We start from the raw sequence: 16,107 nt of genomic DNA on the forward strand, positions 1-16,107 counted from the left end.
TGTCTTCAAAACTTGGTGTCATGAACAGTATTATTTAGTAAATAAATTAGAAGGGGAAAACTTAATATGAAAGGATAATTTTGTCCTTTTTTTCATTCTGCAGTTCACATTATCTGGTAATCAAAGATGTAGACCCTATTTTTTCCCTGCTCCTAATGCCGCGCCCTTTCCTTCAAAAGAAACTAAAGATCTGCATTTGAGAGCAGGGTGAAAGGTCTGTCTGACAGAGCTTCATTGCCTCAACATCTGGCATGCTGCTATCAAAAGCTACTTTTCAACCTATGACTTACAACTCATATTGTAAAATGAACTCTCAAAAGTAGCATTAAAAGCAGGTTATCGTAGCCTGGATACTAGAATTTTATGATTAACTCGGCAAGGGTGCTTTGGCAAGGGTGACACGAAGAAAAACAGCTTTTCATTTATTAATTAGTCAAAAGAAATCAGGCAGAGGTTGGTCAGCAATTTCCTCTAATGGGCCATCAAGGTAGCAAGTGTGTAAAAAGCAGGCTGCCTGGAGCTGATAAGCTGACATGAAGGCAATCAGCTCCAACTCTGTAGGATTTGCCATTAGTTCCGTTCTATTATTAAGTGAGAATAAATTACGTGTTGTTCATTCATACTTCAGGAAGCTGGAGGTCCTTTGTAAATATTCCATAGTTTACCCCAAAAGGAGGACAAACAAAATAATCACGGGTAGTAAAGGTTACTGGCATTGTTTACAATTCTCTATTCCACAAAGATCAGAGGCAATTGCCACAGAGATGAGGTGAATAATAATATGGGGCTGAATAATTTATTTATTTTAAAAAAACAACTAACTTTAATTGAACATAACTGGCAGTCTTCCCTTATGGTGAAAACATTGCATTAAAGAATTCAGAACCTTCCTATGATCATTTGAAGGAGAGTTTCACCCTCTGTCTGTGGTAGCATCAACTTGTCCATGCAAGTAGGCTCTGAACTTACATGTTTAAAAAGAAATACATCCACTGATGACCAAAATAATTTGCTGGCTAGAGTTCTGCTTTGTCAGTTTCTCCACTTCTGTGGTAACAATAAGAAACAACAGCAAAAAAAACACTTACAACCCAAAAAACAGGAATGCCAATCCTGCCATATTGTCTTGCACCTTTTTTCTCCAGTATTTCAGCTCTGTTTGTTTTTGAAAGGAGGCAACTGCATTGGCACATGCAGAGTGTTCTGAGCTTTGGGAGCTGGAAAAGGTAGCGAAGGTGTTGAGAGGGACAACTGTTTCCCTCTCTGCCACTTAAACCATACATGGGCATAAAACATTCCCCCAGCTCCTTCTGGGAAAATGACCTATTCCAGTCATGTCTGCATGAGCAAGTGAAGAAAACAGGGGGAAAAAAGAGGCAAGGATACAACTGAGTTTGTCTGCAAGGATATTAAGCTAAATTGTGCCTCTCCACCTAGGTTCAATCTGTGGTCTAAATCCAAACGTTAGTCCCAGTTACAATATGCACCTGGAGGTTGCGTCCACACTGCAGAAATAATCCAGGTTGGTACCACTTTAACTGCCATGCCTCAATGCTGTGGGATTCTGGGAATTGTAGTTTGTTGTGTCACCAAAATTCTCTGACAGAGAAGGATGAATATCTCAAAAAATTACAGTTCCCAGAATTCCATATCACTGAGCACTGGCAGTTGAAGTTGTGTCAACCCAGATTATTTCTGCAGTGTAGATACAGCCTAAATTACTGGTTTTTACAAGTGAGTTGATTTATCCAGTTCCCATTGACTATGTGGGTCGATGAATATCAGGCAACTGACAACATAGGCACAAGTGTACTTTAGCTGTTATGGCCTGTTGTGAACTTTCCATAGCCATCTGGTTAACAACTCTGGGAAAAGAAAACTGGCCTGGATATGCCTAATCCAGTTTAAGGTTGCTTTCACTGCCTTGGCGCAGTGCTAAGGAATCCTGGGAATTGTAGTTTATTGTGGCACCTGAGCTCTCTGACAGAGAAGCCTAAATGTCTCAATAAACTCAGTTACAAAACTATAGGTCTCAAACTGGATTATTTCTCCAATGTGTCTTTGACCTGAGTCTCTTTTCTAGGCTTCAGCATATGTTTTCAGTTCCATAACTTTTTCCCCCTAATGAAGAACTAGGCATGCTGTTGCTCATTTGTCCTGGAAAAAGAATTTTAAAATCATTATTAATCCTACAGCTGGAGTTGGTGCTGCCTTGAGGCCCAGTCCGCTCAGGCTGTGCAAAGTGCAGGAAATATCACATGTGCTGCCCTCCACACACCTACTGCTGCCAGCATCCTGGTGTGAGTGAGTGGCAGGCATTCTGCTATGGAGAACTGCCACTCGTAACAGTTGTACAGACAGAGCCAGATTTTTTAAAAATTCCTGGCTTCAAAGGGTTCTTCAATGTAATATGTGAGGTGCTAGGAAATAGGAACATCTTCTGTACTGCAGCACAGGCAATTTTCCTAGCTATCCCTCCCATAATACCTTGGCACTGAAGAGGACTCTGTAAATCCAAGCCTACAAAAAAATAGAATTGCACTGGTGGGTGGCACTGGGGCTATTACACCATTGCCTTTTTTTTTTTAACTTCCTCTCTTCCTCCTTTCCATAGCAGGAGGGGTGCAGAGATGCTGCTGCTACCCATCATATGCCTTCTTATGTGACATGGAGGGGTGTTTCATGTCACTCTCTGGCATGGTGAGGCCAGTGGCATCACTAATAGAGTGAAGTAGGTGCACACCAAGCCAGGTGACACCCCATCAGAGGGCACTCACCATCCATCTCAAAAAACCCAGCCACCCTCTCAACTAGTAATTGATTTTCAGGGCTCTCATTCCCTCTCTCTGGCTGCCTTACCTTGGAGTTTATCAGGCAAGGGAAATTGGAAGTCTGAACGCAATCATGGGGTTTAACGTTATTGCGTGATATACCACCACACGCAATTTTGGGCAATGGGAAGTCAGTCTGAATGCAGTCATGAAGTTTCACGTTATTGCGTGAGAGGTGATCACACGCAATTTCAGGCAATGGCAAGCTATTTTTGGGCAACGGGAAGTCAGTTTGAATGCAATTCGAATTCACATAAATTTGCTGAACTAGCTAATTCAAGTGAATGCATTCTGGCCCCACTTTCTTTTCATTCGAAATTAAGAGAAATTCCTCCCGTGTGATAAACTCCCTTCCTGTGTTTCCTCTTTTTCTCTCCCAACACCCCCTCCAAAAAGACAAGTCTAGTAGGACGCAGTGTGGCAGATTCATGCTATATCCTTGAGAAGAGAAATATTGCTTCTTTGAAAAAGAATAGAGGTTGAAATATTCAATATACTGTACATATTTAACAGATGTTTTAATATTATTTTTAGTATGTATTTTTAAAAACTAAAAGTGAAACTTTAGCATCCAAACTGTCCTGTCTTTTCTTTAACACTGTAAAGCCAAGCAATGAGACACCATTGTTTTTCTCACCATGTTATTTTACTGGCTGCCCTATAAATTTAGGGAAGCCTGAGTTTAGTGATTTCCATAAATTTAGGTGTACTTAATTCAGTACAGGATCAACCTGATAGTATGCAAGTAGATTAATAAATGATTGTGTCATATATATATTATTTCATCTGTAGATTATATATATTATCTCATATATACAGTATCTCATAAGCAATTACCTCATTTATAGTTTCTAAGTTTATTACTGCATTTATAAGCAAAGAACATAAAATGATGATGAGGAAGAGGATGAGGATGAAAACTGACAGAAAGTTCTTTTAAATTATTTAATCAGAAAGAAAGAAAGAAAGTGCAAGCAACAAGATGTTTTGACTGAGATGACAGAAGATGTTTTTGACTGTGATGATTAAGATGTTTTGACTGAGGAAGCACTTCTCAGAGAAAGCACTGAAGTTGCACAAATAAGTGGTAAAATTAACAAGCTGAAGAGATCAAGTATTTTTTATGGTCTTACAAAAACATGTTCAACCACTAAACTGAAATTATGTCTCATTATATGCATGTACTGGAGACTATTTTACAGCCTCACTAAACACAGCAGTCAAGCTTTGTGACCCCTTGTCTATATTGCATCTCTAATTAAGACCCTGATCCTCAGTAAGTTAAAAAGTACAGTCTACTTCCCAACTTTTAGATCTGCACATCTACTGTATGGGCAGTGGCAGCTGTTACCTGGTGGAAGTGGTGGAGCAGAGGGTAGGATCACTATAGGTAGGGCCAAATGGGGTCTTTCCCCATTTCATTTACTGTATGTTGAATCTTTACACTCAATGCTTTTTCAACCAGAGTGCTTTTTTAAAAGCACTTATATCTCAACTACACTGATTTCAATTATAATTTTAGTTGTTCTGACAACTGGAGTTGCTAGGTAAAATACATGGCAGTTCTCCTGTACCTTTAGTGGTTGTGCAGAAGAGGGCATTTCAGCAGGGGTTGCTTGTGTGACAAGCAACTCCTGTTACAATTCCCTCTTCTTTACAAATATTAAAGGTACAAAAACTCTGTCCTGTATTTTACTTAGCAACCCAGTCTGACACCAGGATTTAAGTATGTAAACACTTGTTTCCATATTTTTCTGTCAATCTATGATTCTGCAATATTTTTTCTTCAGTTTACACAAAGTTTGAAGAAACCAGTGCATAATGGTCAATATCCTATTGGTGACACATGCACATGTAACTTTGGTTTAAAGGTAAAGGTAAAAGTTTCCCCTTTGACAAGATTTTCAAGTCGTGTCCGACTGTAAGGCCCGAAGAGCCAGTGTTGTCAAAAACAACGCTGTGATCATGAGGCCAACATGACTGCACAGAACACTGATACCTTCCCATGAAAGTGGTACCTATTTATCTACTTGTACTTTTACATGCTTTCCAACTCCTAGGTTGGCAGAAGCTGGGATTAGTGACAGGAGCTCATTCCATCACACAGCACTTGAGTCAGCATCTTAACCATTGAATCACTGCATCCTTCTCTCCCATTCATGTAAACTTCAGAGAGAGAAAGGCATGCCAGAAGAGCGGCAATTCAAAAGCCAGCTCCCAAGCCTCCTCCCCAGAACACCTGAGCCCAACAGCCCTGCGGCGACGAGAAGGAGGCATGCCAGGAGAGCAGGATTTCTAAAGCCGGCTCCCAAGCCTCCTCCCCAGATCACCTGAGCCCAGCGGTCCTGCGGTGGTGAGAGGGAAGTGTGCCAGGAGAGCAGCAATTCAACTCCCAGCTCCCCAAGCTTTCCCTCCCCCCTCCCTCCCCAGAATACCGAGGTGGCTGAAGTGAACTATATGTAGTTGTTCTAACAGCTGTTAAAAGCCGCCTCCAACCCTGCCTGGAATACCTGGCTGAATCTGTCAAGGAAAAAAACAATATGGGTTATACAGTAAATGAAATAAAACATGTATGTGAGAGTCAGGGTGACTCAGCAGAAGCCAATTGGGAACCACACAGGTGTAAATGGTAATACAATTAACAAGTCCTAGATGCCAAGGACAAGAAATACAAGTAGATAATTGGACACATCTGACAATTGTTAAGTGGTCAAGGCTGAGATGATGAAATCACTAATTGTAGGATGAACCAAGAGAACCAATGAGAATGGTGTACACGCCTACTGGGTGGAAACAGACAACAGTGGGTGGTATCTTGCATTGACTATAATAATGACTATGCATCCCAATGTATTTTGTGGGTTGTAGAGTGGGTTGTAGTAGTAGAGTGAGGAGTAGAGTATTGTTGTGTTGGATAGTTTTGGAGCTGTATATAGTAGAATAAAGTAGATCTTTTATTTAAGACTACTGAGTTGTCTGGTGTCTTGGGTGAAGCTACAAGAACCAGCAGGATCCTGAAGAAGGGTGAAGACTTCTGTGGAAGCAAGAGTGAGAAGGCTTGTGGAGAGTTTGTCAGGGTCTTCAGCCTGTTCTCTGTAACTCTTGCTAAGCTATAACCACTGGCCAAAACCGGTCAGCGCGGTGCACAACCAGGTGGTGAGTTCAAGCCAGAGGTGAAGAGCTACAACTCCCATCATCCCTGACAGAATCGGCCCAGAGAATGAGACGGAGGAATGTGGCATACTTGATAATAAGCTGCCTCCAACGCTCCCTGGAACACCTGGCTGAGAACATCATCAGCTAACAGTGAACATTGGTTGGAGTCGAGAGCATTGTTAATAAATTGGCTATGGAGAGAGATGGCAATGAACAGGGAGAGATCGTTGTTAGTGGTGGATCAGGGGAGGCAGACAATTTTAATCTTAAACAGCTCTGTCTGCCTCTGATGGTCCTACTCCATTTGCCTGATCTTTATCTGTTCTAAAACTAATACAACTATTTCAAGTATGTAACTTGTATTTGATTGTTATTTTGCTGTCAGGACAAATTGTTTTATTAATTATTATGCTATGTTAAGCTTTGATTATTTGCAATGTTATGTATTTTTAATTTTTCATATAACTACTTTAACTGTTACTGTATTTTACTATTATATAATGATGGGAGGCTGTAAAGGGATAACATAATGCATCATTGTTTGTACTTTGTATTTTTATTGTGTTGTAATCCCACCTCAATCCGTAGGGAGAGGTGGGAAATATAAATAAATCATATTATTATTATTATTATTATTATTATTATTATTATTATTATTATTATATACATGTATATGCTTTTTTACAAAGAATGTATATGTGTGGGAAGAAGTATTCAGTCCCTTCTTGTGTACCGTGTTCCAACACCATCCTAGGCAACGTACAAGTACATAGAGTGCATTGCCATGTCCATTTACTTTCTGCATTGAGGTAGCACTCAGCTTCAGAATTGTTGCTTGGGGTCCAACTGTTCTCTCCCTGCTAGCAGATGACTGTACCAGCACACTTTGGATGCTCAGAAACTGTTTTCTGGGAGCAGGAGAGACATAGAACTACATGCAGAAAGATTTACTCCTCCCCACACAGTGTAGTCTTCTGGTTAATAATTCCCAGGTCAGATATGTACAATTGATGACTATAATCCTCTTGAAGTTGCACAGACAAATTTTTTGAGGGCAATTTCAGAAATTACTTCTTGTATGCCAAATGCAATCCTACAGTTTGAGACAGGGCAAATTTGTTTGGAGGTACGAATGCTGATGCATACAGTGAATTTTTGTCTAAAGCTGAATTTCTTTCCTGTGGCCTTGCTTCATTAACTCTGACGGATGCATTTCAGTCCAAATGGAAAAAGACACTGTCAACAAAATTGCAAAATCTGTGACTTCTGGCTGATGCCCTTCCGACTATGGGGTATACCAAAGCTAGAACAGCTATTATCCAGCGTATTAGAGATACCGGATTTCAAAATCATCGGAGTCTGTCTGCACATTATTCCAATTATTGAGGCTGTGTAGAACCATTTGCTATGTCAAATCTATCATTCCGCAAATCTATCATTCCGCAAATGTATTTCTGTTTTAAAATCCTGGCAAATATAGAAAAGCCTTTACGTTAGCCAGACTAAATGTTCTACCATCTGTACTCCTGGAGGGCAGATACAGCAAGATCCCTGTTCAAGAGTGATTATGTCCTTGTAACACAGGAAGTGTGGAAACTGTTACCCATGTATTATTTCACTGTCTCTTTTACCATGATTCCCGTAAAGGTCTGATTACTCCAATTGTTTTAAGAAAACCAGCAAGATCGGAAGCTTTTTATTTAGAATATTTATTATGAGACTGGAACTCGCAGATCACATAGAAAGTAGCACAATTTTGTGCATCTGCTATCACTTTCAGGCAAAATATAATAAACCAAAGATAGCAAATCTTGTTGAGATATGTCTGTTAGTATGCCATTAGTTTTCTTATTATTTGCTTTAATGTGATTGCTCATTTACTATTTTATCTGAATTTATTCTTATAACAGTGTAAATGTACCGTAGTTATTTTAATCTGCTAATTGGCAAGTTTTATCTCCCTCATTTTTAAAACTAGAGTAGCTTGTTCTGTGTTATTTTATTTTATGTGTCATTCTATTTTTGATTTGCGGGTCTTTGACTGTAATAAAGTTATTGATTGCAATCCCAGGTGGGCACAGGAGATGCTATGGTTTTACACAATACCCACATGTCACCTAGGGTTCCCAGGTGTCCCCTTTTGTAAAGGATGTCCTATATATGTGAACTTAAATTCTGATCCCGTATAGAGGTCATATGGGATGCTCCACTTCCTATACGTTTTTTTAAAATCTGATGAGATCCCAACAGACTGATCACTGAACACTGGTGTGAAGCAAAAAGGCCTCAACATATAAAATTAGTAGATTTCATTTACTCACGAGCCACCAATGACAATTACCAGTATACCTAAAGCACTTTTACAACAGTAAAAACTCCTGATCCCACAATGACCAAGAGCCATCATGAATTTTTCTTGGGTTTGATGGTTCATATGAGATTTGTCCTAGAACAAATTTGTACTAGAACAAATCAAGCCTGAATTCTCCATGGAAGCCAAGATGATTGCATTGAGGCTGTCATGTTTTGGCCACATCATGAGAAGGCATGACTTGCTAGAAAAACAAGAATGCTGAGAAAGGTAGAAGGCAGTAAAAAGAGAGGAAGACCCCACGCCAGTTGGCTAGACACAATCCGGGAGGTCACAGGCCTGAGCCTGCAGGATTTGAGCAGAGAGGTTGGGAATAGAGGGACATAAAGATGTCTCATTCACATGAGTCAAAGTCAACTGGAAGGCAGCTAACAGTAACAACAATAACAATGAGATTTGTGAGGTTAAATTAAGCTGGAGGTCTCATGAGAGGCTCTTGTCTCGTGAGACTTGAGGCAGCCTTATACACACCTGCATCACATGTCCCCCACCAACTAACTCTCCTGTATTTCTGTTTTAAAATCCTGGCAAACCTAATTATCACTACAAGGGATGTGTTGTTCATTTCTACAGAGGAAGCAATTCTACAAAATGGTATATGGATAAATTTTGAAGTACAAGGGCTCATCATGAGAGTTCAGTGGCACGCTCCCAATGAGAATCCCAAAATGCAGGCTGCTGTGTTGACTGATAACATCAAACCAATGTTATTTCTATCAGGTGCAGGTCTTTTGTGAAGCTGATGAGTCCTAATTGTACATTCAAGCTCAAATACCCCAATTTTTTTGCATTGCAACAAAGATAGCTCATAAAAGTATATTATTGCTGGGGGAAATTATTTTCTTCCCCCCCTCCCCCCCCCACTTCACATTATGGTGAGGACTGCAGCTAAATTCATAGGGAATAAGGAAGGAAGGGACAGAAGATGAAATAAAATGACAGGATGTATTATTGTAATGTGTCTTAATAATGAGAACCTTGCCATAAAATAAGTTTGTCCATAAGAGGCTTTAGCATGGGCCTAGTAGAAATAATACAGAAGAATAATCATAGCAACTATGGATAGGTCTCAGCATGTGTCTCCATATTATATCAGTTTGCTAGCCATTGCTCTATTTGTCACACCATGCGCAGAGCTGATCCAATTTGCTACTTGAGGCTAGGGGCCAAATGGAACTCCACTACACCATCCACATATTGGGTGAACTGGCAGTTCAATGTAATTGGATGATAATATCCTCCACCAACAGAAGTTTAAGAATTGTGAGGCATGTGAGGGGGTATCGTAATGTTTCAATTATCACTTTTAAAAAAAATTGACAAAAAGTTTGTTTTGATTTGTAGTTGTTAACTTTACCTATGTAGGCACCATCCAGATTTACCCATTTTTCCCAGCATTTCTTGACCCTCCAAATACTGTTATTGTAGAAGTCTGCATATTGCACCTTAAACCACTCTTCCACTTCATGAATAACATAATTTCTGTTGTAAAATTGGTGACCCAGCAACAGATTTTTCATTTCTGGGAACAAGAAAAAGTCACTTGGTGTGAAGTCAGGAGAATAAGGCGGATGCTACAAAATCTCAAAGCCACATGTCCTTGTTTTGTTAACTGCTATTTGAGCTGAGTAAAGTGGTCAGCAAGGAGACTAATGCCTCTGGAGAGCATATGCAGCATTTCTTTTTCAAAGCATCTAACAACTTGTCCAGAAGATTGCTGTAGTATGCACCAGTGGTTTGTCCCTTTGCAAGGTAATCTGTGAGAATGACTCCACGACAGTCTCAAAAAACTGAGAGCATGACCTTCCCTCCTGATTTTTGCACCTTTTTGGGGGGGAGGCGAATCAGCATGCTTCCACTTGATGCTCATAATTTTGGTCTCTGGATCATACTGATAGATCCAAGATTCATCTGTTATAGATAAAGCCAAGTTCAAGTATGGGTTTTTGAACAGAACAGTAAACAAACAAGAGACGACCCAGTTTGATAAAGAATCAGTTTATTGCTAGCAAGATCTTAGTTTAGGATTGCCATCCTAATCAATATCTGAGATCCAGAGTAAAAGTAAAGTCTTCCTTTTATAGGCCGCAAACAAAAAAACTCTGTGACAAATTCTATTAGGTACAGAAATTCACACATATAAAAATTTCATGCAATCAGACTACAAATTCCTGCATACATTAAAACTCAATTAATATGCATTAGAACCCCTATGCCACATTCCTTCTTTTCTCTTATCAATCTTGTTATTACTAAAGGGGCTCCATATATCAATCTCAACCTTGTACTTAGTTTACAGATCCTTATCAACATCCCTTATTTTGACTCTAAGCAGAACCAGCACTATCAGACATCCTTCAAAAATGTTACTCTGCCCTCTTTTTTCATCTTGTTAGAATCCCTGCTTCAGCAAACTTTTTACTGAGGCTAAGGCCCAGTACATACCGGCCCTTTGCGGTGTCATGGCAACATGCTAGGGTTGCCTCGGGGCGGTGCATGCACACACCCGCAACCTTATCATGAGATGAGGACGTCGCAACTGCGCAACACCACCCACACGGCACGCACAGCTGTGACGTCGCAGCTGCGTAGCGTCCAAACAGCACCACGCAGCTGCGACATCATCACACCATCTCTAGTGGTTTGTGGCAGCGCAACTGTGCTGCAAAAAGGAGCCACTTCCGCGCACTCCTTTCTTGCTGCACAGCAGTGTCACACAATTTTATTGCTGCAGCGCTTCTGCAGAGCAAGGAGAGGTGCCTCCCCAGCACTTCTTTTTGGCGCTTTGTACCGCAACTAAGTTTACCTTTTGGGCAGCTTTTCTACTATGCATTTAGGAGAACTAGATATTGATTATATTAATTAAAAAATGAATATTGCTATATGCCATCACAATCCATGCTTACGAGATCACCCAAAAAAATCCTCTTCATCCTGTTCCAACAGCGTCAACATCTGTCTTGAAAGGTCACACCGTGTTTGTTTCTGGAAAGGAGTTAGGAAACATGGAACCCAGTGTGCAGAAAACTTAGACGTATGCAGTTCATCATGAATAATTTTCCACACAGTAGCATAACTGAAACCAGTTTCAGTCATGATCATTTGGATGGTTGCTCGTCAGTCTTCCAGGATTAAACACTCCACTTTCTTCACTGTGACTGCATCGTCCATCCATGACTATCTTTCAGGTTTTGGCTCATCTGAAAGGGACATGTGACCAGTTTGGATATTCCTTTTCCACTTCACAATAGTATCATAGGATGGGCAATTGTTTCCATAAAGAGGGCCACCTGACTTACCGGACCTGGCCCTGCCCTATTGCTGTAAGGGATGGCGATGCGCCAGGATGCCTTCCTGGGCCCAGGCATCCCCCAGCAGGTATGGTGCGGGACTTCTGGGGCCCGGATTGGCTGCTGGGGGAGAGCAGGCAGCACTTCCGGCCAGGAGGGGAGTACAACTCCCAGCATTATCCGGGACCAGAATTGCCCCAGGATTGGTCAGGGAGGCCGAAAGGGGCATCCACTTCCTGGTCTTCTGGGCTCCCATTGGAAGGGTTCCCTATTTAGGGCCATGTGGCACCTCTGGATAGCGCCATTTTGGTTTTGGTTCTCCCCACCCTCCCTTATTCTGTTCCAGGTCTAGGATGTGCTGTCACAACTTTCAGGTGCGGTAGCATAGGTCTCGTATTTGAGGGCGTGGTTTCCAGTGTTGCAGAGCACTGGATCAGGCGTCTACTGGGCACTGGGGGGTGCTGAGAGTTTATGGTGTCACCAGTGCAGGGACAACACTAGATCAGCATCCCCTGGTGACAAGGGGTGGAGATGTGCACATGCACTCAACCAGTTTCCTGAGTTGCGAGCGTATGATCAGTCAGTTACCCCTCTGTCATCCCGAAGCTTGGCCATGACCAGGCATTTCAGTTCATTGACCAACACAGGTTGGTGGATGACAGATCCAGACCTTATGCTTCTTGGGCCAACCCTTCCTAGTTGCTGTGATCAATAAAGTTGTGGCCTTTTCTCTGCCAATTTGGTTATTTGTGATCCTTATTGCGACGCTTCCCTGCCATGACAAACTACTATAATTTCATCATGATTTTGTCGGGCACTATTACCCTTCAAATGCAGGAACATTATCACACTGCGAGCCTCAATCTTCTCCATCTTACACTTCAGTCACTTCTGGCACAACCTGTAACAAAAAAACCCATGATGAGCTGATTTTCTCAACATCATGCACTTAGGGATCAATGATGACACTGACAAAATTTCATCAATATACCATAATAACGTCTGGGTGATCATTATTACTTTACGATACCCCCTCATATTATTTACATTTGTTTGTTCAATTTAGACCCTGTCTTTCTCCCAACAAGAGACCCAATATGAAGTATAAGAAGATGGGAAAAAAAACTACAGCTAAAAACCAGACAATACAAAATTAACTTACATGTCAAAACACCCATGCATATATCTTTTCTCTCACAGTGAAGGATAGCTGAGGGGTCGATGAGTATCATTGCTCCCCACCAATATCTGCCATCTGAGAAAGTTGCATTGCTCTGCCTCATGGTAATCAGCCCTAATTGTTTAAGAACTAACAAGAGAGAAAGTGGAACTCCAAATCGTCTGACTACCTTCACTGATATTATGTGTTCTGTACACAGACTCAGTGGGGTTCAGAGCTACTGTTCTCAGTTCAGCTTTTCACCAAAGTGAATATTTTCAGATCTGGTCCTAATTACCTTGCCCTGAGGCAGTCTCCTGCTTCGTATTCTCAGTATTTTTGTGCTGATGTTCTCATCTTCTTCAGCCTGTGATTTCTTATTCTAATTTGTAGCCTAGTTATTTTTACATATGATTCCTACACTGAGAGACTCCAATGGTTCTGGTGCCATTATTAATGATCTGTCTGGAAAATGAGATGTAAATTAAAGTTTAATGTAATCAAGACTGTTTTTTGCCTTTATCAAGTTAAACTTTTTCTCCCATTGCTAAATATTTTTAACATTCCAAGTTATTGCCTTATTTGAACCCGCTGCCTTTATTAAAGTATAAAAATTTGTTCCAGTTGTAGTATAATGCTGCGTTACATAAAAAATTTTAATGGATCCTTACTTGTGTCTCCTGTTTCAGGATTCTATAAGGTTATTGGTGGGGGGACACATTAGCTTTGAAAATACTGGGGGGGGGGGTTGTTTTGTGTTTTTTGTTTGTTGATTAGTTGTTTTTTTAAAAAAAAACAAAGATGGTGTGGGTAAGGCTGTAATCCTGTACTCACATTGGAGATAAAATCCCTCCAGATTCAATAAGATTTACCTCTGAGTTGACATATATAGTCTTGAACCATTAATTTCTTTTTGAAAAATAAAGCCTGCAGCTAGGACATGCAAAAGAGGCACAGAATGCAAGAATCATCTTTCAAGCTAAAAATAAGGAAGTCAATCACTTTCCCATACCCAGATTGTGTGTGTGTGTCTGTGTGTGTGTTGTGTGCCTTCAAGTCATTTCTGATTTAGAGAGACCCTACCCAGGTTATAGTGGGAGAAATTATGGATTGAAAAGGCATCCATGGGGAAGGTAATGTAAACATCTTCCAGGAACTTTCAGCATCCATGATAAGATGATAGTGACTTCTTGCCCCAACCCAGTAGTTACAGCTCAAAAGATATAATAATAATAATAATAATAATAATAATAATAATAATAATAATAATAATAATAAATAAATAAATGCTGGAGTAAGAGAAGAAGCAGGCATTAAGTCAGAAAAGGCATAGGAGGCTGTATTTAAATCTGAGATTCTTTAGTGATCATTAAATACCACTGATAATGTGACTTTCCTATTTCCATGACCCCATCTGGGAATAGTGTCTATAATAATAATAATAATAATAATCTTTATTTCTACACCGCCTTTCCACAATGTGATCAAGGCGGCTTGAAACTACATATGAAAGGGATCTGGGAGTCCAAGTAGACCACAAGTTGAACATGAGTCAATAGTGCGATGCGGCAGCTAAAAAGGCCAATGAAATTTTAGGCTGCATCAATAAAAATATAGTATCTAGATCAAGAGAAGTAATAGTGCCACTGTATTCTGCTTTGGTCAGGCCCCACCTGGAATACTGTGTCCAGTTCTGGGCATCACAATTTAAAAAGGATGTGGAGAAACTGGAGCATGTCCAAAGGAGAGCGACTAAAATGGTGATGGGTCTGGAAAACATGCCCTATGAGGAACGACTTAGGGAGCTGGGGAAGTTCAGCCTGGAAAAGAGAAGGTTAAGAGGCGATATGATAGCCCTGTTTAAATATTTGAAGGGATGTCATATTGAGGAGGGAGCAAGCTTGTTTTCTGCTGCTCCAGAGACTAGGATCCAGAGCAAAGGATGCAAGCTGCAGGAAAAGAGATTCCACCTCAACATTAGGAAGAACTCTCTGACAGTAAGGGCTGTCCAACAGTGGAACACACTCCCTTGCAGTGTGGTGGAATCTCCCTCCTTGGAGGTCTCTAAACAGAGGCTGGATGGCCATCTGTCGGGGATGCTTTGATTTGGACTTCCTGCATGGCAGGGGGTTCGATTAGACGGCCCTTGCGGTCTCTTCCAACTCTATGATTCTATGATTCTATATTGCATATAGCACCAGAACAAAATAATCAGCAAACACATGACTTCATTCTGAAGCATTGTTTATAGGATGCCAATTTCCTACATATTTACAGACTTTGTCTATTTTGATGCTCTCCAGTGTCAGTCACATATTGAACGATAAAGCTTTTTCCTGTATCATTGGGAGCTCTTTGGTATCTACAGACCATTTTTACTTCTCATCTGAGCTCTCTGCTCTGTTTTCCTGTTGGGGTCCCACACATCCCATCTTAACTCACAGCCCCAATTGTCTCCTGGCAGTCAATTTTGTCATAAGAAGCAGCTAACTCTTTGTAATGCAGTACTATTCCTGTAAAAATGGCTCTCATTTTTTTGTACTTGATATCCTCTTCTAAAATACAGGAACATACAAAGCTATATTATACCACATTGAACAATTGGTCCATCTAACCCAATAGTGTCAACTCTGACTGGCAGAAACCTTCCAGACTTATCTGGAGATCCTGAGTATTTCCTGGTGGTCTCCTGTCCAATTGCTAACAGCCCTAATCCTGCCTAAAATTGACAATGGCCTGAGTCCTGTTAATACTACCTAGAGTAGTCTCATTGAATCAATTGTTGCATGGTGACTCAGCACATCATTCCATTGATTCAGTGAGTCAACTCTAATTCGAATTAAAGGATTCATGTCACAATTTGTATTTTATGGTAAAAAAAAATTACTCCTTTCCTTTCCTTTTCCCCTATGTAAAAACTGTGTTACTAATTATTTGATGTTGTTTGTTTATCAAAAGAGCACCACAGTTGGCTTTCAAAGAAATCCTTTACTCCTGGTGGGGAGAGTCCCATGGTGAAATAACTTCCACATTTTAAATCCTGACAGCTTGCTGCATTTTGAAAGTCTTAAACGTCTGTTACAGACCGCCGCTTTGCAGCGGTCTGCCGGCACTGCTGTTTGCTCCACGAGGGAGCCGCAGCAGCCAAACCGCGCAGCTCCCATGTGGAGCAAAAAAGAAGCTCCAAAATGGAGCTTCTTCTCGCGTCACAGTTATGACGCCACTAGGCGCCAATGGTGCCCTCGTGACGTCATAAGTGCCACGCGACGTGCGGACGCACACCGTCCGCTACATCAAGAT

The 16,107-nt window shown here is 40.8% G+C and overlaps 1 protein-coding gene across 2 annotated transcripts in view; it reads left to right on the plus strand.

Annotated features, from left to right (window-relative positions):
* PROSER1 (proline and serine rich 1) overlaps positions 1–16,107 on the plus strand; it is a 321,400-nt gene that overhangs the window by 228,639 nt on the left and 76,654 nt on the right. The gene's annotated exons all lie outside the window — the stretch shown is intronic.

This window comes from Sceloporus undulatus, chromosome 1 (assembly GCF_019175285.1).
Source record: "Sceloporus undulatus isolate JIND9_A2432 ecotype Alabama chromosome 1, SceUnd_v1.1, whole genome shotgun sequence".
Taxonomy (NCBI): Eukaryota; Metazoa; Chordata; class Lepidosauria; order Squamata; family Phrynosomatidae; genus Sceloporus; species Sceloporus undulatus.